The following is a 26,726-nucleotide window of genomic DNA, read 5'->3' on the forward strand; positions in this document are numbered from 1 at the left end:
TCACAGTTCTTACCAATTCATTCCTATTGAAGTCACAGGACAGTGAAAGGAGTACACCAGGTACATGCTCCTCTATCATGACAGGCCAATTGAGAAGAAAAGCTGATACACCCTGGGCCCATGAGCCTGGGCACAGGTACCTTACTGCTCTTACCTGCATCTACTCAATCTTTTATCTGCACCAGCAGCACTGACCTCCTCACTACTTCTTGCACATTCTAGACAAATCCTAACCTCAGTTCCTTTAGATTCATCTTTCCCTTTTCCTGGAACCTTCTCCTCCCAGGCTTGCTATTCACGTTGTTTAGTGTTTGATCAAAAGCAACCTTTTCAATGAAGCTTTCCATGAGAGCCATTTAAAATTCAATTCCATTCTCCATAGCACATGTCAGCAAACAGCATACAATTTACGTTTTTAACAGGTTTCATATGTTTCCCTTCACTATAACTCTGAGAGGATCATGGTTTCATGTAACATACCTCTCAATGTTATTATGTGATTACGGCTCGATAGTAAATCCTCAATCAATTCCTCTTGAGCAATAAGTAAATGAGGAGTAGAGTTTGTGTATATCGACTCACTTGTCAAAGGATACACTGATTCCTTCTTTAAAGAACTCATGCAAGTCTTAGAATGTGTGAAGGAGGTAGAACCCCAGACCCAACATAACAGTCTCAAAAAGGGCATTTCTTTTCTCACACATGGGTCACCAAAATGGTTACAATGGGGAAATAAGAAACCTATCAGCTATGTTTTTCTATCTTCTAGCCAAGAAGAGATATTGTCAGCACAACATCATTAGAGCCTCAACATTTGGGAGGACAATGTGTAAAAATGCTATAGGACTGTGAATCAGTGGCTAATTAAATGTAACGCTAAATGAATCTCAGAGGTGATCTTTGTCAAACTTTGATTTTCTAACTTTAACATTGTGCTTCATACATACATAGACACAGACACATACTAACTTCTTTATCAACCCTTACAATAGATCTTTCATCAATTAATATCTTAGTAGCATACATTAATTAAATATAGCAATGTTTTTGACATTTCAATGCTTATATTTCAAGTATTTTGAAAATTTTATTCACAAACTAGATGGATAAGTATAAATAAAATGGCATTATTTGAGATAAAAGGCAATCATTTGAATTTAGTAGAATCAATTTAAAGGAAAATCCTGCTACCTTGATCTTATTTTTCTAATTTCTTTCTATCCTGTGACTGTTCCATATCCTTGTACTAAGTGATCTTTTCTTACTGATTAACATGTCTCAACAATTAAGGGCTCTTGATGCTAAAACTAATAGCATCCATCTGTACCTTTTTGTCTCTAGTTAAGCCTCCAAGGCTGCAGTATGACATCAAAAGAGAATCCCACTCAAGCATTAACTAGTCATTTGAAAAAATACAGATATGGAAGACCACTGTTTAAGATCTAAAGAAGCAGATATTCTCAAGTGACACATGTAACAGATGATGTAATAGATGTAACAGTAACAATTACTATTGTCCATTTGAATGAAGAAACATAGGTGAACAAACCATGTATTATATGCAAGAGATTAACATGTGGCTTTGGAATTACTATATAGAGAGTTGGAGGGGTCCTAGGGTGACTGACTCATTTATCAACCAGAGGAGTTTCTAGTTAAAAGCTAATGCCAAGTAGAATGCATCAACTAAAATTAAAAACAGTGCAAATGTGACATCTTTTCAGTTTGTCATGGTGACTATTAGTTTACTTCTGTATTTGTTCATTCCTTGCACATTTATACTTAATTTAGATATAGAAATAATTTCAAATATTTGAAGATATATGTAATAAAATTAGAAAGTAAAACACTTGCCAAATGTACAACTATGAGAAAAGAAAATAAGGTTGCAAAATAGTATTATCAACTTGGATTAACTCTGCAGCTTCCATGCCATTCTTACATTATTAACCTGACATTGCACTCATCAAATACTTGTTTACATTGAACATAATCTGCAACTATCATAGACTTCCATATTAGCATACTTTGTAAATACATAAATACTTTAATTTGTATGTAGAAATAGAGAGAGATGTTTTCTAATAATCTCCAGTCACACACAAATTTATTAAAGCTAATGACAGTGAGCTCAGCTCCTAGGTAACTGAATCTTCACTCCCAAGATTGACATGTCAGTACCTGGAGGTGCTGTTGATCACCAAATAGGATAGAACTTCTTCACCACAAATTACTGGTTCTAATATAACCATAGTGTATGCCAAGGTTTCAACCAGCACCATAGATTCCATGCCCACAGAATGGAAGGTCTGAGCTCACTGAATTCTTTTGTGGTTTCCAAAAAGCATTCCCCCACCCCATTTGATTTTTTTTCTGGCCTAAGATCAATGAGTTATAACCTATATGAAATACTACACATTGCTAGGATAGATGTGGTTTTTGTTACTTTTGTAAGCTAACAATCTGATGGTTTTTTTATGGCGATTTTAACTATTCAGATTTGTTACTTCTCTGGTCCCTCCACCCCGTACTGCAGGTTTGAGCTCTCTCACACAGACATTCCCTCTTTCTGCATTCATGCATATGTATTCCATTGTCCTCCTTCCCAAGATTCCATCCTCCCCATCACAGCCAATTTTCACTTTTATTTGTGACACACACACTTAAATTTAAGTCTAGTTTTCATAGGAGACATGGTATGGATATTGATGTTTCTAGTCTCATTTTATTTAGTATAATTTCTAGTGCCATCCATTTTCTTACAAATATGATTTTATTCTTCTTCATGGCTAAGTAAAATGAAATTGTATATTCATACCACATTTGGTATGAATAGTTTGGTTCTAACCATAGTTTGGTTCTATTTCTTGGTTATTATAAACATGAGACATGGATGTGCAAATGTGCAAGAGCCTATGTGGAATGGTGATTGAGAGGCCTCTGTGAATCTTCAAAAAGCAATATCCAGGAGTGTCTGAGTGAGGGAAAGGCCATTATTCTTATTTCATTCTTTACATGTAACGCCTATCCCATTTTTACTAGGGATTGTAAAATCTCTTACAGAGATACCAAGGGAACAAATACTTTAATTAATACTTAAATCTTATACTTTAATGCTGAAAATGTGCCATATCCATAAAAAATTAATTATTCCAATTTAATTAGTATGTTTGAACTCCAAAGTGTAATTCTGTGCATAGTATCTCACCATGGAATGGATTTAAGTATTAAATATGGGACCATGGAGAAAAGACTGTGGCTTGAAGATTTCACATATAGTATTGAATGAAAGTCATTTTAAAAATGTGCAGTACAGAAAATATTCAGTACATCTGACAAACAGATGAGACATTTTACTATTTTTCTGGACCTTTTATTCATTACCTTCACGAATAAAAATCACATAAATGAAGCCATTAGTATATTCTATATGTTGAGTAGCATATATCATATTTCAACAACAAAAGCAAATAAAACTAATTTCAAGATTATTGTATAGTTGCTTACAAAGCAACTTACTTTAAAATCAGTACAATAATAACTTCCTTAGTGAAGTTGGGAAAGGATGTATTTCAAGCCACTTTTAAAAACAGAAAAGTAGTTATTAAGCAGGATAAATGCATGTCTGTATATGTGTAGATATAGATGTATGTATATAGATCGATTAAAATATGCATGCATAAATAAGCATATATGCTATAATAGGACATAAATATACCATACATTAACAGGATTACAAAACATAAATCATTAGATTTCTTTATGTTTATAAATGCATTATATTTTTTATTCCTAGAAAGAACAAAATTTTGTATTGAAGTATTAGAAGCCCCTTAAAAGAAGGCATTTCCAACACAGCATTGGTCAGGGGCACCATTCTCTGATCTACAATTTCAAATAAGCTTGGAAATAAACTCTAATAGGACATCCTTAATTAAACTCATTCTTGGATAAATAATAGTCTTCCTCTCTTTTATTCTGTAACAGTACCCCAAATAACTTGACAGCCTTAATCATCTCAGCTGTTTGTACCTTCATCTGTGCTGTATTTCAGTCAAGACATTTAGTGGTGTTTATCTAAATTACTGTATCTATTTTCTTATCACACGTTCAAAGCTGTAACAGAGAAACTAATTTCAAGTGCAAAACAGAATATCTCAGGGGCTCAGGCACCAGCAGTGCTGCTGCGTCAGGATGAAAAGTCACCTGTCACTAACAGATATTTGTCTTTGTAATGAGCTGAGGCAAAAGGAACTGTGGCTGTAATAAAATTACAGGAGTCTGGTATCATTATAAAATCCTAACTCTGAGAGCACACATATGCTCCGGAGCTTAGCTGGAAGTGAGCCTGTGTTTAATAAGCTATGTCTTGAGATGTGCTAACTACTAATTTGGGGAATAGGTAAGGACAATTCCAAGCTGAATAAAACATCCTTGCAATACTAAAATGCCATGATATGTATGGCTTGCTTTAGCAGAAGGATTGTCACTTACAACAGTATTCCTTTACATAGCATCATTCTGTTATTATGTCAAGGACTGATGTCATGGTGAGTGGTGTTAATGGCACTACATGCAATGATACCTTTTGTGAACATAAATATTCAAAAGGGCATTCATGCCAAATTTATCCGTTTTGAAAAAGTAGATTTTTTTTCTTTTCAACATGCACTCTATATTGTGCCCCATTGGCCTACATGGATTCAGATCTCAGTACAAAAGCTGACATTTAGGCTCTGCCAAAAGAGCTTCATGATTCTAGAAATTGGGTTTGATGGACAGCAGGGCCCAGAACTTTCACTGGACAACCAGCTTCTCACAGGCATCCTTCCTGCTTCCAGAAGCCCTTCCCTTGCACTCTTGCCTTGGGCTTTACTGACTGAGTCATTTTCTACTCCCTCTTTTTGTGGCAATCTCTCTCCTTTGTTTTTCATGGAAGCGCATCTACTAGTTTACCTGCTATCTTCTTATCATCCGTCCAGTGTTTTCTTTAGATTTCATTATTTTATAGCCTCCTATGTCTCTCCCTCATGGACACTGAACTGACTTATTTCCAGTGACATGGAATCCTACCACCAGGTAGTCATCAGCAGAGAGCATCTTTAGTAACATGTTTACTGTGCAGACTTACCTCACTGAACATTTCATTATTCCTCAAAATAAAGAAGACAATATGCATTATCTGCTTGATGTTGAGGAATAAGTACATAGTCATTTCCGGCAGTGTGAAGCCTGACAGAACAGTGTCAGAGCAGATCTCCCTGTGGGTGTGATGGGTACTTGCTGAGGTCAAGCCTGCATAACAGTTTAACTTAGCCCTCTGTTTATACATGACTAGTTGCTTGGTGGGGCCTGATATATGGGGCCTGATACTCAGAGCATGCCCTAAGAAATGCCCAGTACTATGAACAAGTATGTAAAAGTTACAGATCATTGTACTTTGCCCTTGCTATAGTATTGATATTCTATTTGTGTCTATTTCTCATGAGAAAACTGGTTTTTACTGTATTTTCAGTAAATACTAGACACAGGGGTCATTGGAACCAAGCTGTTTCAGCCTTCTCAGTCCTTCACTGGCCCTGAGATGGCTATCCCTGATACTCACTGGATATTCCAGCAGGTGAGCTGGCCCTAGCCTTTAGGGGAGCATTCACTTCCCCCATGCTCTGCCCCAGAAGACAACCACTCAATATAGGTGTACACTCACCTGGAAAGCAAACTAGAGCTTACCTTATGGTACAGGACACAGTTGAGTGGCCTTGAGGGCACAAGAGCAGGAGAGCTGATCCTGTTCACTCTTTTCTTTCATGTGGTGTCATGGGTGATGGAAAGATACCCTTTCTGCCTCATCCATTAGCATCTGGGTCAGGTGAGAGAGGTGGCCCTGCAGTCATAAGTGTGAGCAAACTAGGCCTGACCCTCAATAACACAGCCTCTGCTTGCAATCTGGGCAGCACAGTAGAGCTGCCCCTGTTGTGGGAGCACAGATATTATGTGAACAACAGAGCTGACCCCATAACCACCCCCATCTGCCTCCTGTGGCAATCAGGAAAGAGGGCCTTGTAACTGAAGACAGAGTTTTATGGGTAATAATATTTAAAGAAGAATTTTCTACTACTGACGTTTCTGGAACCATTACTCTTCTTGAAAAACCAACCTAAATTCATCTTATTGATGGCAACTGACATCTGAGACCACACACGTAGTTGAAGAAATGAACATGGAATATTGACCTTTCTTTTTTAAAAAAAATCAGTTGACACACGGATATTGTTTTTTGAGCTTTATCAGGAGAATGAGTTCTATTTACTGAGAAATAGTGCTTAAGGATAGGGCAAAGAGGACAAATTTATAATAAGCAGAAGGAGGATCCTATTGATAAAGGGTACAAAGTACCAGGTCTCTTTCATAAGGTCTTTTTCATAAGGGTAAGTTTTATTCACTGAGATAAAAAGCCCAAGATGAGGGCCTAAAGAATTCTCAGGATCTGGGGGAAAATCTAGTGGATGCTTTTTCCCAGCAGAGTAGCAAAAGATCACTAGGTTATTTGAACATTTTCACTCCAGCCTTCTGAATGACCAGATGTCATATTTTCTTCCCTTGAAGGAAGCAGGCCTGCATGCTTAACAATTCTGATTTCTACAATGCTTACTCAATGCTGTGCTTCCTACAATATACTATATTTTGATCATTATCTTTCCCATCCTCCAACTTCTCCTACATCCTACTCAACTGAATTTATGCTCTCTCTCTCTCTCTCTCTCTCTCTCTCTCTCTCTCTCTGTGTGTGTGTGTGTGTGTGTGTGTGTGTGTGTGTGTGTGTGTGTGTGTGTGAGTGTGTGTGTATCTCAAAACCAAAACCAATCAACCCAACAAACAAACAAATGAACAAAAAAAAACATGAAGGCAAAAATAACAAAACAAAACAACCCCCCACACACACACACACACAAACACACACTGGGTCCCTTTCTATTGGCCAACTATGCTTGTGCAGGACACCTGTCCTGGGATGTGGTTGATGTACACACAGTGAAATTCCATTGGAGAAAACTTTTTCCCTTTCTCAGCAAGTCAAATACAAATAGCTTCTTGGTTAGCAGACTTTGTGTCTACTTCCCCTTTCCATGGCAGGTTTTGTCTGGTGTCAACCTATGCATGTCTGTTTGTGCTGCCATACTATCTGGGACTTCCTATGTATAACAGTCCTATTATGTCTAGAAGACACTGATGCCTTGGAATATTCTTCTACCTCTGACTCATACAATCCTTCCACCTCCTCAGCCACAGAGTTTCCAGAGCTTTGAGAAGAGCATTTGATGAAGACATAGCACTAACGTTGAGTGTTGCAAAGTCTCTCACTATCTGCACATTGGCCAGTTGTATGCCTCTGTGTTAACTACCATCTTTGGCAAGAAGAAGTGACTCTAATGGGGACATAAATTAGGCAATGATCTATGTGTATATTGATATATCATTACAAGTAATTTTTTTGCTATATTTCTATAACAGATTAAAAGTTGGTTTAACTTTAATTATCTAGTTTCACATTTCTAACATTTTAGCAGTGTCAAGTATGGATTCTATCTCTTGGAGTAGGCCTTAAATTCCATTAAATAAAAAGTGGTTGGTTACTCAAATCATATTTGTTTCATTATCGCAACAGTATATCTTTCAGGTAGGTTGCTTTTGGAAGTCACAGGGTTTGAAGCTGGTAATATTGATGATTACTTTTATTCTCTAGTGGTGTACAAAGTATGTTATATCATCATGAATGCCTAGAAGGATTGCCATAAGTTTTGAAGCTAGTCTTGGCTTCAGTATGAATCCTTGTCTAAAAAAATTAAGGAAGTCTTATAAAGATAATGTTTAATTTCTAAAATAATAACTTCTAATATTAGAATTCACATTACATAATGAAATCATTTTCATAAAGCTACACATCAAATTTCTAAACTTAGAAGTAGGAAAAGGTTTTATTGCCAAATACCAATTAACTCATATAATGTATAATCTTATGAATTATTTTATGATAGCAAAGCTACAAAGTTTATTATGACCTTAGGATCATACAAACTCAAAAACCTCTGAAGAATTTTGTTTCATTAAATATTCTATAATAACTGAAAAAAATTCCTTGATTTTTCTTCCTAGTTATGTATAGAGTCTGTAAGATGATGCTTTACTCTTTTATTTTTAAAAGAATTGTTTAATCTGGAGAGATAGCATATCATTTAAGAGCATCTACTACTCTTACAGAGGATGGGCACACATGTGTATTGCACACACAGTTAATAACTATAACTCAAAATAAATTTCATCTTTTAGAGATCTGTTAAATAAACAATAATCTTTAGGTTGAAGCCCCAGGGATAAGTTGAATTTTGTACTATCAAAATTCACATGTTGATATCTTAAATCATATTACCTTGGCATGTATTATAATTATAAAACAGATGATATTCATATCCAAATAAAGGGGATTAAGGTGGCAACATCCCTGGTTACTTGAAACATAGACAAAATGTGGACACAGAGACACACAAAGAAAAATGTTATGTAAACCTGAAGACAGTTAACAACAAGGCAGAAAGGAAGGCCACGGATGGACTATCAGATGACAGATTTAGGTTGGTCAAATTTCCTGGTTCATGCTGCTTTGATAGTTGTAGCACAGTAAGAGAGGAATCCAAGAATCAGCAAGAGCACCTGAAATAAGTAAATCCATAATAATTTGCTGACCAATAGGAGTTTTTCAAGTTCATATAACACAACCCAACCTCATGCAGTGAAGTTTGACACTAGAGCAATAGGCCTGTCTTGGATGACATCACATTACTCTATCATTACAATCTAAAAGAAATGTTACAATATATGTGTATTAGAAATATGAATCAGAAGTGTTATCTTACATTGCAGAGATTCAGAAGATTCTAAAATGTGTGACAGTATAATTCTCAAGATGGAGAAAATTTAAACATAACTGCTAAAATAGAAAAATCTGCCAAATTAATAAAGAATAAAATGGAAATATAAAAGTTTAAAACACATATGTTAAAACTCACTCAAGTCTCTGAGTCTTTCAGGTAGGGTCAAAAAGGCAATAACATACCTAAACCCTGAGGACATGCTTGTGATTACAAGTGAGTGATCAATAATCTCTTCTGACACAGCCATCAAACATTATAAATTGTATTTAGTGTAATTAATTATCCATTACCAGATGTCAGGCCTGAAAACAATCAGACAAATAACAATATACAGAGTACATTTAGGAATAAACACAGTCTCTCTGTCTCTGTCTCTGTCTCTGTCTCTCTCTCTCAGTCTCTCTCTCTCTCTCTCTCTCTCTCTCTCTCTCACACACACACACACACACACACGTATGTAAAAAATTGATGTTAAAAAAGGCAGTGCATAAGTTTGAGAACATTAAGAAGGGATATAGAGAAGATTTGTAGGTAATAAAGAGGAGGGAAATGATGTAATCATATTATAGTCTCAAAAAATAAAGAAGTAAATATTTCAATAAAATGAGCCATAATATAATTTGGAATAAGTTCCAATAGGAGCAGATAAAATACAAATCTATTATTTCAAGTAGTAATACTTACTTAAATAAAAATACGTTATGTTAAATAGTTTGTTTTCTGATAGTTCAAGGTTTGCCTTTTAGTGTTAGCATTATCTTCTGTCAAATAAAGGCACAATATGCATGAAGTATAACAAAGCAATGATTTAGCATCACTAAAATTAGACTTAATATTTTCACTTTAAGAAAGACAGTATTTCTTTTGTTAGGAAAATATCTCTATCATGTAATGTATACTAGACAATGTATAAAAAGATGGAGACCACTTACACAGTGCCTGTCGTTCCTTTTCTTTGCTATTGCCCTCAGGTATGTGTCCTACACAGGCTTTTCCTGCTTTAGTGCATTTATTTGCTTTACTGACAGTGGGGTTGCAAGCCCTAAGTCTGGGAACTGGTGTGGAAAAATCTGCTGCACAGACTTGCTCCACTGAAAATGTATGCATATGTGCTGTGTAAAATTAATGACTCTGCTAAATATTTAAATGTTCATAAAATATTCCAACTTCTGCTTTCTTCATGGAGACTTTGTTTTCTGAAATTCAGTATATCTGGACAGAAAATTCAGACATATGCCATCATTAAGGACTTCTTGTAACTAGCATCTTTATAAATAGAAAATTTATTAAAATAGCTGTATATTACCAAGATAACTAAATGAATTATTTTAGTATGCCTTTACAAATTTGAAAGTTCAGGATGACACTGTTGAGAATTTAATTCTTAACCCTTAATTCACCACTAGCCAGCATCAGTTGTAAGCATTTAATAAGGTTTCAACATATCCAAAGTCCTAGTTCTCCTCACTTGAAGAACAGAGTAAGGCATGTGCTTCTGTGTAGGCTCTTCTCTGGGGACATGAGGGACAGGATCTTGGAAGACAAATGAAATGATGGAAGCCAAGGGTGAAAGCAAACTTAACAGTGAAATCATCAGTTGGGCCTTATTGCACTGAAACTTCTAAAGGTTTAAATACATCTCAGAATTTCTCACCCGAAGCACAGAAGAGGAGTTTTAATAGCCAACTCTACTCTACACTGCTCCAGGGTCAACATATGTGCTTGCAGGCTGGAAGTGCTGGAGTGATGGCAGAATCAGAATCCCACACACAGCTGAGGTGGCATGTTTCTGCATAGCCCTTCAGGACACTAATTATACTGAATGGAGTGAGCATTAATAAGTGTAAGAGGAACAGAGATATGGTGATTTCTAACATACAAAGAAAAAATTTGTGTGCACAATGACTAGTCTAACATGTGATTTCCTTTAGTTTTGAAAATGATATGAGACCCCTTTCTATGTCAAGTACAAAAAAAAATGACCCTGATTTAAAAACACTTATGTGAGTAGTAAATTATATCAGAGTCTGAATGTGAGCCAATTTTGAAATTAAAATCTGTGTTACCCAAGTGATGTAAAGGAAGTGAGAATGGAGCAAAAGACCCAGGAAGCAATGCAAACTAGGAAACCAAGGAATAAATGAATGCACTGTCTGAAAGTGGTGCCCACTCTTCTACTGGATTTTTTCCTTAGTACCAACACTGAGCCTCTGTGGCCATGCCATTTGAGTTTAAGGTCTCAAATGTGAGCTTTTTTATTTTTCTAAATTTATAGAATAAATTTCTGAAGGTAAAATAGTTTTCAAACTTGACTGAGATGATAAATATATTATTAATTGTAACTGTTAAAAAGAAAATATTAATATTATGTTACTTAATTATTTCATTTACCTCCAATAATTTATAGATATTAACAATAGATAAATTCTCTGGAGAATAGGAGCTTTTTGGAAAACAATTATAAATGATACTTGAAATTTTAATGAGTTGTCTAATAGTAGCTCAAAGGTAGTGAAGTTAAATGAAAGAAAAAACTCATTTCTACTTAATATTTGTCTTTGTTACTGTTCTATTGCTATGATGAAGTACCATGACCAAGGCAACTTATGAAGAAAACCATTTGAGGGCCTTGCTTACCATTTCAGATAATGAGCCTATTTCCATTATGGAGAAGAGCATGGCAGTTAGTAGGCAGGTATGGCATTGATCATTAACTGAGAGCTTACATCTTCATCTGTAGGTGGCCCATAAAGAGAGAGAGAGAGAGAGAGAGAGAGAGAGAGAGAGAGAGAGAGAGAGAGAGAGAGAGAGAGAGAGAGAGAGATTGGGCTTGTCATGGGTATTTTAAACCTCTAAGCATAGCCCAGTGATACACTTACTCTTAAAAATCCTCTAACAAGGACAAGTTCATAAAGCTAAACACTTCCTAACTGATCTACCAACTTAGAAACCATCATGCAAATCTGTGAGCCTAGGGGTTCATTTCTCATTCAAACCCTCACAGTATTTGTTAACAAAAAGTTTTATCCAAAATTAGTCAAAATCAGAAAAGACAGATTAAAATAATTTGATTGCTCTAATTTTTAATTATAGATTTATACTCTATCTAATTATGAATTTTTAAATACATTGTACCTTTAACTGGATAGCCTTATCATTTTTTTGTTTTTTGAGACAGGGTTTCTCTATGACTTTGGAGCCTGTCCTGGAATTCACTGTGTAGATAAGGCTGGCCTTGAAATTACAGAGATCCACCTGCCTCTGCCTCCCTAGTGTTGGGATTTCATAACCAATGCCCAGCAAAACGATACCCTTATGCTTTGTGTTTTGTTAAAACAAGGCATTTTATGAGGCTGTGTTTTTAAGGTCTAATGACAATAAGGGCTAGTTTAAATCAGGGCCATCTGATGTGAACATTGTCTGAATTTGTGGTGTGGATTAACTACATTTATGGTTGCTGTGATATAGAAAATATGACAGAAGCAACTGAAGAAAAGTTTATTTCAGTTCACTGTTGGAGAGTGCAGTTAACAATGGAGAGGAGGATTGCAGCAGGAGCATGAGAGCATGTTGTATCTACAGTAAGAAAACTGTCAGAAATTCCTGTGTTTAAATAGGTCTGTACTTTTTGTTCAGTGTAGTGCAACAGGCCCTCTAATGCTACCCAAAGGATGCTACTCCCATCTTAATTAACCCATTCCAGAAACTCACTGGGATATGTGCAGAGGTCTGTTTCCTAGGTGACTTTGTATGGTGTCATGTTGACAATCAGTATTAGCAATCACATTCTGTAGCTTATAATCTTGACAAATATATAACGTTATGCTTTTACTTTCTACCTCCCCCATAAACTCACATCCATCTTATAATGAAAAGTACATTCAATCTAACTTCAACAGACTCCACAGTATGAGCTTATGTCCTCCTTTGGGACTTAGGCAATCAGTTAACAGTGAACATGCTTGTTGCCACAAATCAAGTTCTACACTTCTAGCCAGAAGTAGAGTAAGCATTCCCATTCTAAAAGGGAGGGATAGAAGCATAGCAAGGAAATTCCATTACAAAGCAAGGGAAATTCAACAGGGAAGTCTCCAAAATCTGAAGTTTCATGTTTGGCATTTGGGTATTATAATATAATATCTGGATTCCAGAGGGTTTACACCTCACACAATTTGATCTGTCCATCAATCTCCACTCTATGAATATAATTTTACCTGGTCGAGATTCCATTGTCCTACATAAGTTGCAATTCCCTAACTTTGAGTATAAACCCCCTTATATCCTAAGACAGAATGGAAGGTGTCTTAGTTACACTTCCATCACTGTGAGGAGACAACAAGATGAACACAACTTGTCTTATAAATCCTCTAATTAGGGCTTTCTTACAGTTTCAGATCAATCCATTATAATCTTAGTTGTATTGTGGCAGTTGATAGGCAGTCATGATGCTGGAGAAGTAACTGAGTGATTACATCATCCTGATCTGCAGACAATATACATACTGGGGTAGGGGCTTCCTTGAGCATGTGAAAACTCTAAGCCTACTCCCAGGGCCATATTTCCTCCAACAAGGCCATACCTCCTCCAAAAAGGCCAGACCTCCTAATCCTTTCCCAATATTTCCATTCCCTGATAACGAAGGATTCAAATATTTGAGTTTATGAAGGACATCATCATTCAAACCAACAAAGTAGAGTTTTCTCTAATGATATGATATTTTAACAGTAAACACTCTTTTCTCAGAACATGCTATGCCTGCAATTTAAAACTCCTCCCCAAAGAAATTATTTCTCATCATTTGCTTTTGTTGTTTTTCTCTCCTTCTGTAGACCTACATAAGAGAAGTAAGTATTAGCCATGACACATGTCCAATTAATCACCTGAGTACCTTCAAAAACAAATCAGTCCATCATTTCCGATTTCAGCCTCACGTTCTCAGGAATCCATTTCTTTGACAGAATATCATGTTTATTGTCCCTATTTCAATTTCTAATAGTACTTTTGTCCCTACAGATCTTCAAAGGTAGGACTTTATTATCCATATTTTTGGGGAGCATTATGCTCTTCCAAATTGCTAGCAGCACAAGAAGCTTAGCTTAAAGTATTCTATGTTGAGCTTTTCTTACACTAAGTTCCAAACTATTCCACCTTCCTCCTGCAAACAAGTTCCAAGGACACAAGAACTATAGAATTAGGTTTGCCATAAAATATTCCCGCTGTACCAATTTTATGACATCAATTTTTTTGTTGCTTTGACAAAATATCTGACAAAGTCAGCCTCGGACTTAGAGTTGGAAGGTATAGTTCATTATAGCAGGGGAGCATGGCAGTAAGTGCATGAGTAAGCTGTAGCATTGCATCTGCAGTCAACAATGGTTGCTGGTGCTTTTTTTCTGGTTTTCCCTTTTTATTCAGTGCAGAAGCTCAGTGCTTAGATGGGTGCCATCCATATTTAGGATGGATCTTCTCATCTTAGTGGAACCAATCTATAAACTCCCTCAGAAATACATTGAGGTTTGCTTCCTAAGCGATTCTGTATCTATTCAAATTTATAATCAACATTAAACATTAGAGGTTAAAACATCAAACATTACTTACACTTTAGCTCATTGACAGCCAAAATAAAATGCTCCTTTTGATAACTTTAACATAAATGATTTTTTTTGTTTTTTTGAGACAGAGTTTCTCTGTGACTTTGGAGGCTGTCTTGGGACTAGCTCTTGTAGACCAGGCTGGTCTCGACTCACAGAGATCCACCTGCCTTTGCCGAAGGCATGCATCACCAACACCTGGCAACAAAAATGATTTTAAAAGTAGGCACCTTGTAGGTTAAAATGTGTTCTGGTTTTGATATTGTGTAGTCTCAGAAGTATAGACAATATTTGCAATAATATTAATTATCAATCTCGAATCCTAGCACCAGATGATTGAAGGACCCATCGTAGTGAAAGTTCATTTGTTACAAACGAATCAACTTGGATTTTCACCCTGCTTTTTAAGACATATCTGTGTCTGGTATAAGCTTCCTGCTGCTTAGAAGGGGCTTAAGTACCTCCTTTTGCCTCCACAATAGTGTTTCTAAATCTCTAGGTAGTAACCCCTTTGGGTGACTACCAAGCCTTTCACAGAGGACTCCTAAAATCATGTGAAAAGATATATATTTATATTTTAATTCATAAAAGTAGCAAAATTATAGTTATAAAGTAGCAATGTAAATAGTTTTATGATTTGAGGTTACCAAAATATGAGGGACTATATTAAAAAGCCACAGCATTGGGAAGCTTGAGAACCTCTGGACTACAAGGACCAGCTGAAAGGCCAATTTTGAACAATGTTCTCAAGAGTTTGCTTTAAGTATGAAAGACTAAAGATGTCCCTGTAATGCAGCCTTTTTGGATATTTTTAACAAGGCATATTTTGGGTTAGGTAGATTTTCAAGTGATTCTTCTTATTTTAACTGGGCTGTGTCAAAAGTGTAAGTGGATAACGTTTTAGGGCTTATCAGAAAAAAACTGCTCAAGTTTTTGACAAATTAGATTCTTGGGAATATCACAGGTTGGCCTTTATCAGACTCAATTTTTATGGTCATTAAATTTTCAAGTAGAAATTTTTGATTTGATGTTTTGCCTTCAAATACAGTGGAATTTATTTTGGAATTGAAATTAAAATTGCAACAAGAAAGATTGACCAGAGTTACATGTGAGTCTGAAGGTATATAAGAGAAAATACTATGCTTCTTTTCAAACTGTAATGACAGAGTTTTGATTCTTAGGAGAGCGCCACATTATTGAGTGGTATGAGAGAAATAGGACAGGACAAAGCTTGATATTAAACCAAAGGCATAATTTGTGGGTTAGTTAGACTTAATAGCAATGTATGTTTTCCTTTAACTTGTATATTTCTGCTTTCCATTTAATTATTATTTATAGCTAAAACAGATGAAACAAGAACACACACACACACACACACACACACACACACACACACACACACACACACACACACACATATATATATATATATATATATATATATATATATATATATATACCAAGATATATATCTTGGTAAACTGCCTTTGTTAATCCCTTTGAAGGAATGACCTGAGGAAACCTGCTTAACACAGTTATCTTAAATTTAACCATTGCCCTGCAAAGTGGGTCAGTGGTAAATTCTCAAAAAATTTCTTCCAACTTTCTATGTCAGTTATGGAAGGAAAATTTATTTCCTAGTTATCTAGAATCTACAACTTGCTAAGCTTCAACTGTTCTTGATAACATTCAAACTTATTCTAAGCATCTGTCTGCTTCTTCAATCCTTGAAAATATGTTGGGAGGAAGCTTAGGAATTTTTAAATTTCTTACAATAAGCATGAATTTGCTTTGAAAGTTCTTCATCATTTTTCCGTGTCCTTCATTGCCTCTCATTTACCTTTCCAGTCATTTGTGCTCCCCAACACATATATGAGCACAAGGGCACACATATTCTACCTCTTTTAATTCTGCTCAACTTCCCATTTCAGTGGCCTCCAAATCTGGAGATTGTCCTTAGTGTTTGAAAGCCAAGCACTGTCTATATCTCTGGGAATTATAGTGATTTCCTGGTCTTGCTAAAACTCTTTTTGTCTCTCGTAGGCATTGACTATAATCCTTTTTTTGTTATGGTACAGGAAATATAGGGAATCAAATTAAACTGATTCTTTGAATGTTGGAGGCTTATTCCTTTACTGGGTATTAAAGTGGCTCTATCATTCATTAAAGAATACTTTAAAGTTCCATACATACTACACAGCACTGTGAAATCCTAAATATGGTAGCTAATATCTATTTGAACAAAGCATTTTTCCCCAAAGTAGGGGATTTTTATTTCAGTGCTACTCAATAGAACAAAAGATCCGTTCTGGAAGTTGCAAAGTAAATAAAAATATGGGTCCAGCAAATCACAAAATCAGCTATTTTTTGCCATTTTTCAAACTGAGGGACTGGGCTACCATCAGGGACAGATTGAACCAGGTATCTAGAGAATCAGTCTTTAATCAGCTAACGAGTCATTTCCCTCTTTTTCATACCACATTAACTAGATTTTAGAAATATGTCACATTAACTAGATTTTAGAACTATGTCTTACATTAAAATAAAACTATGCACCATTAGTGATTGAGACGACATAAATTAGAACTTACATTCTTCAGATGTGACACATCTGTATTTATGGCTGAGGCTTTTCTTGCTTCTAATGCTAGATTTCAGGACTGCTACCACATTTTAACTCAATTTGGTTTGAAGAATCTCTCAGAATCTCAGACAAAAATTCTCAATCATGTATTGCTTCTGTAACTTCAGTTGATCATTTTATTTTAGCTCACTTTGAGTTTTTGTTCATTTTTTTCATTACATTAACACTACATAAAAATCAACTTGGTGTGATTTTATATCTTCCTCGGAAGTAACTGCTGAAAAAAATTCATACTTAATATTGACTGAAGATAATGACCCACAGTGTGCTTAAAGAAGTATTCCCAGAAGCCTCATTGCCTACACTGTGTTTCTGCTTTAATGTTAATGTAATTTCAAATACAAAGTTCAGAAGTGTAAGTTTACATCAGGGTTTATTATTTATGTTTCTTCGTCCACATATTTTCCTTGTAATGGATCAGTATGTAAACTATCCAGTACAACAGGACACTCAATATAAAATGTATGTGTTATTTTTGTTTATATGTGTATGTGTTTAGCTTTTTCAGTTCCATTACATCTTGTGGATTCCAAAACCTGTAGATATTCTGAATTTTATGACAAATGGTATAGTATTTGCTTGCATATAATTAATATGCATCTTTCCATACATGGTATGATCCTATTCATTCAGTTTATTCCTTAATTCAATGTTAATGTAAATATTTATGTGATGATCAGTGTTGCCAACTTGACATCATCTAAAACCACCCAAGGGATGTATCTTTAATCACGACTCCCAGTGGTTGTCTGATTGCACTAAATGAGGTGAGAATACAAGTCCAATATGGAAGGAACAATTCTGTGGCTAGCATCTTGAACGTTTTAAGTCAAAAGTGAGCTGTACAGCAACATGTACTCATAATCTTCTGCTTCCTGATTATTTATGTGATTTAACCATCTGTTTCAAGGTCCTACTGTCTTAAATCCCTTTCAAGGACATATTTTAACCTTGACTCTGAGTCAGAATAAATGTTTTCTCTCTTAAGCTACTTTTGTCAGAGTATCATAGCATCAGGCATGAAACTGACACTCTAAAAGTAGAGGAAATGTTGAGTTGACTGGGAATAATGACTAGGATAATGTCTCCATACTCAATATTAATGCAGTGTTTTATTCTTTGAATGCTTTCCGTCTGTGGTTATTAGTTGACTATGTTAGTTGACTGTCTGTGTATATGCCCTTTATATATACAAAATATATAATATATACAAAAATGCAATCACAAATTCTATTGCACATATACAGTATATAGCATATTCAGATGTTAACCATATTACAACATATGAGTTACATCTTATAATATGATCTATGTAGCTATACTAATATACTATTGCCACATGGAAAATCACCCCTAAGGTACAAATAAAACTTCTGCCCATGATCCTGAAGGGTCAGTTTTTTTCTTTTTTTTTTTATTCCCTCCTTTTTGTATTTGAAGAAAATTATTTTACATGTCAATCTCAGGTCCCTCTCCCTCCCCTCCTCCCCTGCACCCCAACTAACACCCTACCCAACCCATACCCTTTCTGCTCCCCAGGGATGGTGAGGCCTTCCATAGGGGGTCTTCAAAGTTTGTCATAGTCTTTGGGATAGGTCCTAGGCCAAGCCCCTTGTGTCTATGCTCAGGGAGTATCCCTCCATGTGGGATGGGCTCCTAAAGTCCATTCCTATGGTAACCATAAGTACTTATCCACTACAAGAGGCTCCATAGATTTCCAAGGTCTCCTCACTGACACCAACATTCAGGGGGGCTGGATCAGTCCGATGCTGGTTTCCCAGGCATCAGTCTGGGGACCAAGAGTTTTCCCTTGTTGAGGTCATCTGTTTCTGTGGGTTTCACCAGCCTGGTATGGACCCCTTTGCTCATCAGTCCTCCTCTGCATATGGATTTCAATTCAATGTTTAGCTGTGGGTGTCTGCTTCTACTTCCACCAGCTGCTCTAGTAAGGCTATACGATGGCATATGAATTAGTCATCAATATCATTATCAGGAGAGGGCATTCACCAGCCCCTCATCTGAGAGGGCTGATCTCCAAACTTTACAAACAGCTCTAGAAGCTAATCCAAAACATCAAATAATCCAATTAAAATTGGGGTACATAACTAAATAGACAATTCTCAATAGAGGAATCTAAAATGGCTGACAGACACAAAAGAAAGTGTTCAACATCCTTAGCCACCAGGGAAATGCAAATCAAAACAACTCTGAGATACCATCTTACACCTGTCAGAATGGCTAAAATCAAAAACACCAGTGACAGTTTATGCTAGAGATGTTGTGGAGAAAAGGGAACACTCCTCCACTGCTGGTGGGAGTGCCAACTAGTACAGCCACTCTGGAAATCTGTAGGGCGATTCCTCAGGAAAATGGGAATCAGTCTACCACAAGATCCAGCAATTCCACACTTAGGCATATCCACAAATGAAGCTCATTCATCCAACAAGGTCATTTGTTCAACTATGTTCATAGCAGCATTATTTGTAATAGCCAGAACCTGGAAACAACCTAGATGCCCCTCACCTGAAGAAAGGATAGAAAAATTGTCATACATTTACACAATGGAGTACTACTCAGTGGGAAAAAAGGCAATGGAATCTTGAAATTCGAAGGCAAATGGATGGAACTAGAAGAAACCATTCTGAGTGAGGTAACCCAGTCACAAAAAAAATACAGGTATTGTATGTATTCACTCATATGTGGATGTTAGACATAGAGTAAGGGATTACCAGCCTGCAGCCCAGGCTGCGGGAGAGGCTGGTATACGAGGAAGACCCTAAGAGAGACATACATAGTCCCCTGGAGAAGGGGAAAGGGCAAAGATCTCCTGAGAAAAGTGGCAGCATGGGGAGAGGGAAGAGGGAACTAGGAGAATGAGAAGGGGTGAAGAGGAGAGGTGAGGAAGACATGATGGGACAAGGAGGTTGAGTTGGGGGAAGAACAGAAGAGAACAAGGTAAGAGATAATATAATATAATAGAGGGAGACATTATAAGTTCAAAGAGATATCAGGCACTAGGGAAATGTCTGGAGAGCTACAAAGATGACACCAACTAACAATCTAAGCAACAGAGGAGAGGTTCTGATTTTTTTTAAAGACTCAGAACATTTGATTTTCCCATTTTCCAGAAGATGATACCTACTGTGATTCTTCTGGAATCCACAATATCCTCAATAGGATAAATAACTTGTCTGTTTCTAGAATGTTGTGCTATTCCTTCATTTATCTCTCCCTCACTTCTTGTGTTCTATTCTTCTTTATTGTAGCTTTTTTTTTGTTTGAAATCTCACTACCAAGCATGAACTCATCAATGGAAAGCTTGAACTCAGAAGTCATTTAATGACTTTCCTGTCACATGGCATTGATCAGTATAGAGCTTGGCTTTCATCAGTGGTAAAACTCTCACTGCCAGACAGCTGATAAGTCAACCAAATCCAAACCTCTATCTTAGTGTCTTGCAATATTCTTGTTACAAGCTTAGTCCCTGAAAAACTTATTCTGAGACAATGAGTGAGAAAGGTTTTCTGGAGTGGCACCACTACAGGAAGGAGGATAAACAAAAGTGGGTAAAAGAGGAGTGTAAGTATTCAGAAGGGATAACAAAGAGCTCAGGTCTAGAGAGTTACAGCTAGAGCATCAAACTTTACAGGGGTCCAGATAGTTATAATCTTGAATAAAGCATCTATTTCTTCTCAGATTGGAACATGACCTTGGAAAAGTTGCTCTCTCTTTGGCACCCTGAAATTCTAGAGTAGCCTATTAGGAAGACTCTCAAGTTGCCAACATTTCCACTACTAGGAAATGATGCCTTTGTTCTGAATGCCTGCAGAGGTTTGCTATAGAATACAGCACACAGTTATTCTGGTTACATGTATGTTGTGTGTCAGATACTGTCATTGCTTATACATTTCTCTTGTACATTTGTTTTGTTGGTTTTACCATGTTTTTTCTTCTGAATATCACTGAAAATATTTATGTGTCTTTATTTTTAAAAGCATCAATTCTTTTTTCAGTTCTACCTTGCCTACTATCTGTTTGCTGTTCAAAATATTATATTGAGCTCTTGTTTTTTAATGTTTATTACATTTTAGAATTTTCAGTATTTTACTAGATTTAATCATTCTCATATACTTATCTTTATTGCCGTCTGAGACATTTTAATGACACTTAATTTTCATTTTTGCTTTTTCCTTGTCTCTATATAAGCATCAAGGTTCATCATATTGTTTGTTTAATTCTCATATTTAACAATGGATGCATTAATCACCTCTGGACACTAGAAATGAAATTTCATGGGCCAGATTGCTTGTGCAACCAGACTTATCATAATTCTGGAGACTAAGAAGTCCATGTTCAAAATGCTGGTTTACTTCAGTAAGAGTACTTCAGAAAGAGCAGTGCTCTTTCCCTGGTTTACTTAACCTTTCCATATTGAGAGGAAAGCAAGTTTGGGTCTGATAATTGTCTTTTACCAAATAATTTCTTCTCACCAAAACCTTTCTGCCTCCTGTCATGTCCTTCCTTCAAATCTTTTTAATCATGTATTTTTTATTTTAAAACAATCTTTTCTCATTTTAAATCCGATCTAAATTTCCACTCACTCCCCTCCTGCTCCCTCCAACTTCCTCCCACCTCACCCCCATTCACTCCTCAGGGAGAGCAAGGCTTATCATGGAGAGTCAAGGAAGTCTGGCATATCTCTTTAAGGCAAAACCTAGCCCCCCACCCTAATATCTAGGGTGAGCAAGGTATCCCTCCAAAGAAAATGGGCTCCAAAAAAAAACAGTTCAAGGGCTAGGGATAAATCCAGTCTCACTGCCAGTGGCCTCAGAGACTGCCCAAGCCATACAACTGTCACCTATTCAGAGGGCCCAATTTTATCTTATATAGGTTCCCTGACTGTCAATCTAGAGTCAGTGAGCTCCCACTAGCTCAGGTCCGTTGTTTCTGTGGGCATTACCAAAATGATCTTGACCAAATTACTCATATTATCAATCCTCCTTCTCAGACTGTCCTCTGGGAGCTTGGCCCTGTGCTTAGCTGTGGATCTCTGCATCTGTTCCATCAGTTGCTGGATTAAGGCTCTATGATGAAAATTCATGTATTCATGAATCTGATTTCAAGGGAAGGACAGTTTAAGCACCCTCTCCGGTAATTCTTAGCGTCATACTTGTGGATTCCCAGGAATTTTCTTAGTGCCAGGTTTCTTGCTAGCCCTATAATAACCCCCTCAATCAAGATTATCTCTTTCCTTGCTCTCCCTTTCTGTCTTACCCCCATCAGGAGCATTCTGCACCTTCAAATCTTAATCCATGCAGGTTGTGAATTTTTCTTTTAGTATGTCACAGACAATCATTGGGTGTTATAAAACTATATAAGTACAGTGATGTCCATCTGTCCTCTAGTAGGTAGTTGCAGTAAGAAGAGAATGTCTTCCTCCAGCCAGGACTTACAGACCAAAAGAATGGTATTAGACTTTGTAAGACTACCCTTCTTTGCCTCCAACTTCCCCACAGATTCTGTTTTCCTCTGGAGATCCCCTGAAAGGATATTGTCATATTTTCAAATTGTATTCTTCCAAATTGATTCTTCAATGAAATTAAATCCTTAGTAAACTAAAGATGGCTATAGCACCATTTACTTTTTCACCTGCTGGAGTGTTTGGCTTCATATTTTTGGACCTGATAAAGATTTTGAACTTCAAAGGTATCAGAAGGAAAATGCTGTACACTGAGCATGCTGGGATAGCTTTATTACTCTTCTCTATTTCCATTCAGTGGCCTCTTCTTTAGCACACTCTAAGCTTTACATTACTAGCTGTTTGACAGTATAGAAAGATTTTGTTGCTTGAGTGTCTTCCTGTTCTCACAACTGCAACATTGTGACTACTTAGCAAAATTCTATTGAATTCCCTAGGAATAGAGTGGTAGAGTTTTGATCTGGCTGACAGGAAGCTCTCTTTCTTTACAAATTATTCACTTAAAGTCCTAGAATATACAAAAAAAGACTTTTAGTGTTTTAAATATGCTTCCTTGTATGTATTGTTATAAACAATTTCTACTTAATGTAAACAAGAGTTTTGGATTGGTATAAACTTCTCAACCAAGATAGATACGGAAATGATTCAACTTAAATTCTGTACACAAATAGTATTTCATATAAACATGGTGTCTGAGAATCAAAACTCTCATTACACCATTGGATACTAAGCTCTGAGCCCTATTGGAAGCAACTTAACCTGCTTTTATGTTTCAGCTCCCTCTTCTGCAAAATAAAGATAAATTGATTCAGTTTGTTGATTTTGAAGAATGTTAAATACAATGAAAACATGCTTTATGCTTTGTGCAAATCACAACATGTTCAGGGAATGTTGCAGACATTATTCTCAGATGTGTGACCATATCCACACATTAAACCCCCACAATACTGATTATTCCTTTATATTCTGCTGTCTTTTCATTTGTAAAATGCTAATACACTCTACAAACTTTTCTTTTTAAAACATATCTGGGTTAGACTATTATTTTCCAATGAACATTTTACCATGTGCCCTTTGTCACCATCTAAAAACTCTTATGAAGAAGATATAATACTTGAGTGTCTGTCTTTTGCCAGGGGTGGTTAAAATATGGCATAGCTCTTGGCTGGCTAGAGTCAATTCCCATTAGCTGCCATACCCAAGTTCCTTTAAGGAAAGCACAGCTAACTGCATTTCACAAATCTTTTCTTTTGGGCAGTGTCATTTTTACCTTTGGTTAGTTCAGTGTTCACTGTAAAATGCTGTGACAAAGCTTATAAAAAAGAACATTAAATCCCAAGTGGGTTTCCTGGCTGAGAAGCGTGGGGTGTGTTCCTGAGCTCAGATTATCTTTTACTAGGAACAAAGAATGAGAAAACATTTTGCAGCATTTGAAATTGGTAGTACCACAGGTGAAGCACACAATGACATTTAAAGCAATTCATCTTTTCTAGCTCATGCTCAGAAATAGTTTATGGTTTATCTAGTCTTAGACACTTCTCTTGGTGCCTAAGAGAAGGGGAAGCTGAAATAGCCTAAAATATTGTTTAGGGTTTTCATTATTGTTTTAACATTAATGATGCTTCTTTTCATGTGTTTATTATTTGTGATTATTTGGGGAGGTCTTGCTTTCACTCACTATATACCATATGTAGCCTTGGCTGGTCTGGAACTCACTATGTGGACCAGACTAATCTCTAACACATAAAGATCTTCCTTTCATTCCCTCCTGACTGCTGTGAACAAAGGCAAACACCACCTGTCTCTATTCTGCTTTTTGTTTATGTCCTATATAACACTGATTAAATATTTTCATCAAGAAATAATATTATCTTTCTCAGAAGAGTAGTAAAAAGATGTAATAAGAGTCAAAGAAATGGAGAATTGCCTATGTGGTTGTGTCTCCTAGAAATATTTAAGAAGTTGCTGTTAATCCATTCAGTTGAGAATGAGACTACAACACAATTTAAAGCAAAATTTTAGTAATGTTTTAATTAAATACTGGCCAGATTGATGGGCTCTGGCCAGGTCCTTCTTGAGTATCCTGAAGTGGCCCCAAGTCATGATTTACAGAGGCTTAAAAAGGCAACCACATAAGGACACCATATTTCCTATCCAGTCCAACCAGGAGCAAGCATGAATCCTGGTGTGGTGTATTTTTTACCCATGTACATCCCACCAACATGTGATCGAGTACATCTGATACAAATGGGTCAAACAAATATAAGAACAACAGGAACTTTCTCTTTTGCTTTGTTTTTTGGAGATGGTTTCTCTGTGTAACAGTCTGGCTGTCATAGAACTTGATTCGTGGACCAATTTGAACTCAAACTCACAGGGGTCTGCCTGCCTCTGCCTCCTGAGTGGTGAGATAAAGGGGTGCACCATCACAGGGTCTTCCAAGCACAATAGTGTTGTGTGACATTCTATGCCATATACACTCAAAACTACTTGCTCAGTTTCTCATGTATGGATAATAAGTCATTTCCATTTTCAGTAATATAATGAAGTAGAAATTGAAGAAACATGTATACATGTCAGCACTGTTACCTGTTTTGTAGTGAGATTGAGATTGGTCAGTACAAGATATCAAAGTTTATAAGACATCAGGGTGTATTTTCCAAATATTGGTATTGTAAATATATGGCATCATAATGACCTAGAGGCATTGCTTTAAGTGCCCTGGCAGATGTGGTAGAATCTATCACAGTGACAAATGGGGCAGGCTCTATCAGTTGAACAAAATTAAAACCCTTGCTTTCTATTTTCAGCAACAAGAAATATGCTTTCTATTAAATAATTTAACTAAGTATGAGTAGCCTTTACCAACAAGCAGATGTGCATAGATGCTGGAATGTAACCTGTTTCTGGCTTGAATCACTAAGGGTGATAGTTTCTATTTTATTATCCTTTGGATTTTTAAAAGTTGAAATACTTTCTACTGCAGTCAGGAATATTAGTGGGGGTTATTTGTGAAGACAGGAGCAAGTGTCTTTGTGGTATGACTGGTTACTATTTTGGTGTATCCCTGGGTCTTGAGTTAGATTGATTCCCAATTTTCTGAGAAATTGACATACTAATTTCCAAAATTGCTGTACAAGTTTGCAATCTGACCAGCAGTGGAGGAGTATTCTTGCTCAAGATCCTCTCCAGAATAAGCTGTCATTTTTGTTTTTAACTTAACCATTCTGATGGGTATAAAAAGGATCTCAGAGTCTTTTTTATTTGCATTTCCTTGATGGCTAAGTATGATGCACAGCCTGAACTGGCCATTCTCTCTGATGGGATTGGTTACTATCCAGGTTGTAATCAGAGAACATTAACCTAGTGATTGAAGATAAAAAATTCAGAGACCCATGGTTAAATACTGTGCCTCCCTCTAGGAGTCCTGCTGAGGGGAGAGAGAAGGAACTATAGGAAACTGAGAGGTCAGGAACATCTCAAGAAAACTGACAGAAATCCTCTTTTGGCTCATGGGAACTTAGAAAATCTGAACGAACCACCATGGAACTTGCATGGTGTTGGGAAGTCCTACTGGTCAGAGGTTACAGTCTACCATGGCCTGGAAGCTCTCTCTGAGCTCAGCAGGACACATGGTGTTCTCAGTTTCCCTGGTGGTAGGGCTTTCTGCTCTCTACCTGACCTTATCTGGAGAATATCTTTATGCCTAGATGCCTTATCTCTAGTGTAGCCCTGGACACAGCCACCTTAAGCTTCCCCCCCCCTGCTGCCAGGTAATTAGGCTTGTAATAGAAGCCTTATGATAGGAATGTGCTGTTTAATGCAAATTAGGAGAAGCCCCAGACTAGGTCCCCAACCTTTATGTCTCCCCTCACTCCCTGGAATGAGGGACAGAGAGTGAGAGTAGAGGAGGGAGGGAAAGATGTGGTAAGATTTTAAAATAAAGAAATTAATTATAATTTTTTTTCTAAGCCCACTGGTTGTGGTGGTGGTGGCGGTGTACTCCTTTAATCCCAGTACTCTGGAGACAGAGGCAGGTGTATCTCTGTGACTTCAAGGATTGCCTGGTCTACAAAGTGAGT

Source organism: Cricetulus griseus, chromosome 2 (genome assembly GCF_003668045.3).
Source record: "Cricetulus griseus strain 17A/GY chromosome 2, alternate assembly CriGri-PICRH-1.0, whole genome shotgun sequence".
Classification (NCBI taxonomy): Eukaryota; Metazoa; Chordata; class Mammalia; order Rodentia; family Cricetidae; genus Cricetulus; species Cricetulus griseus.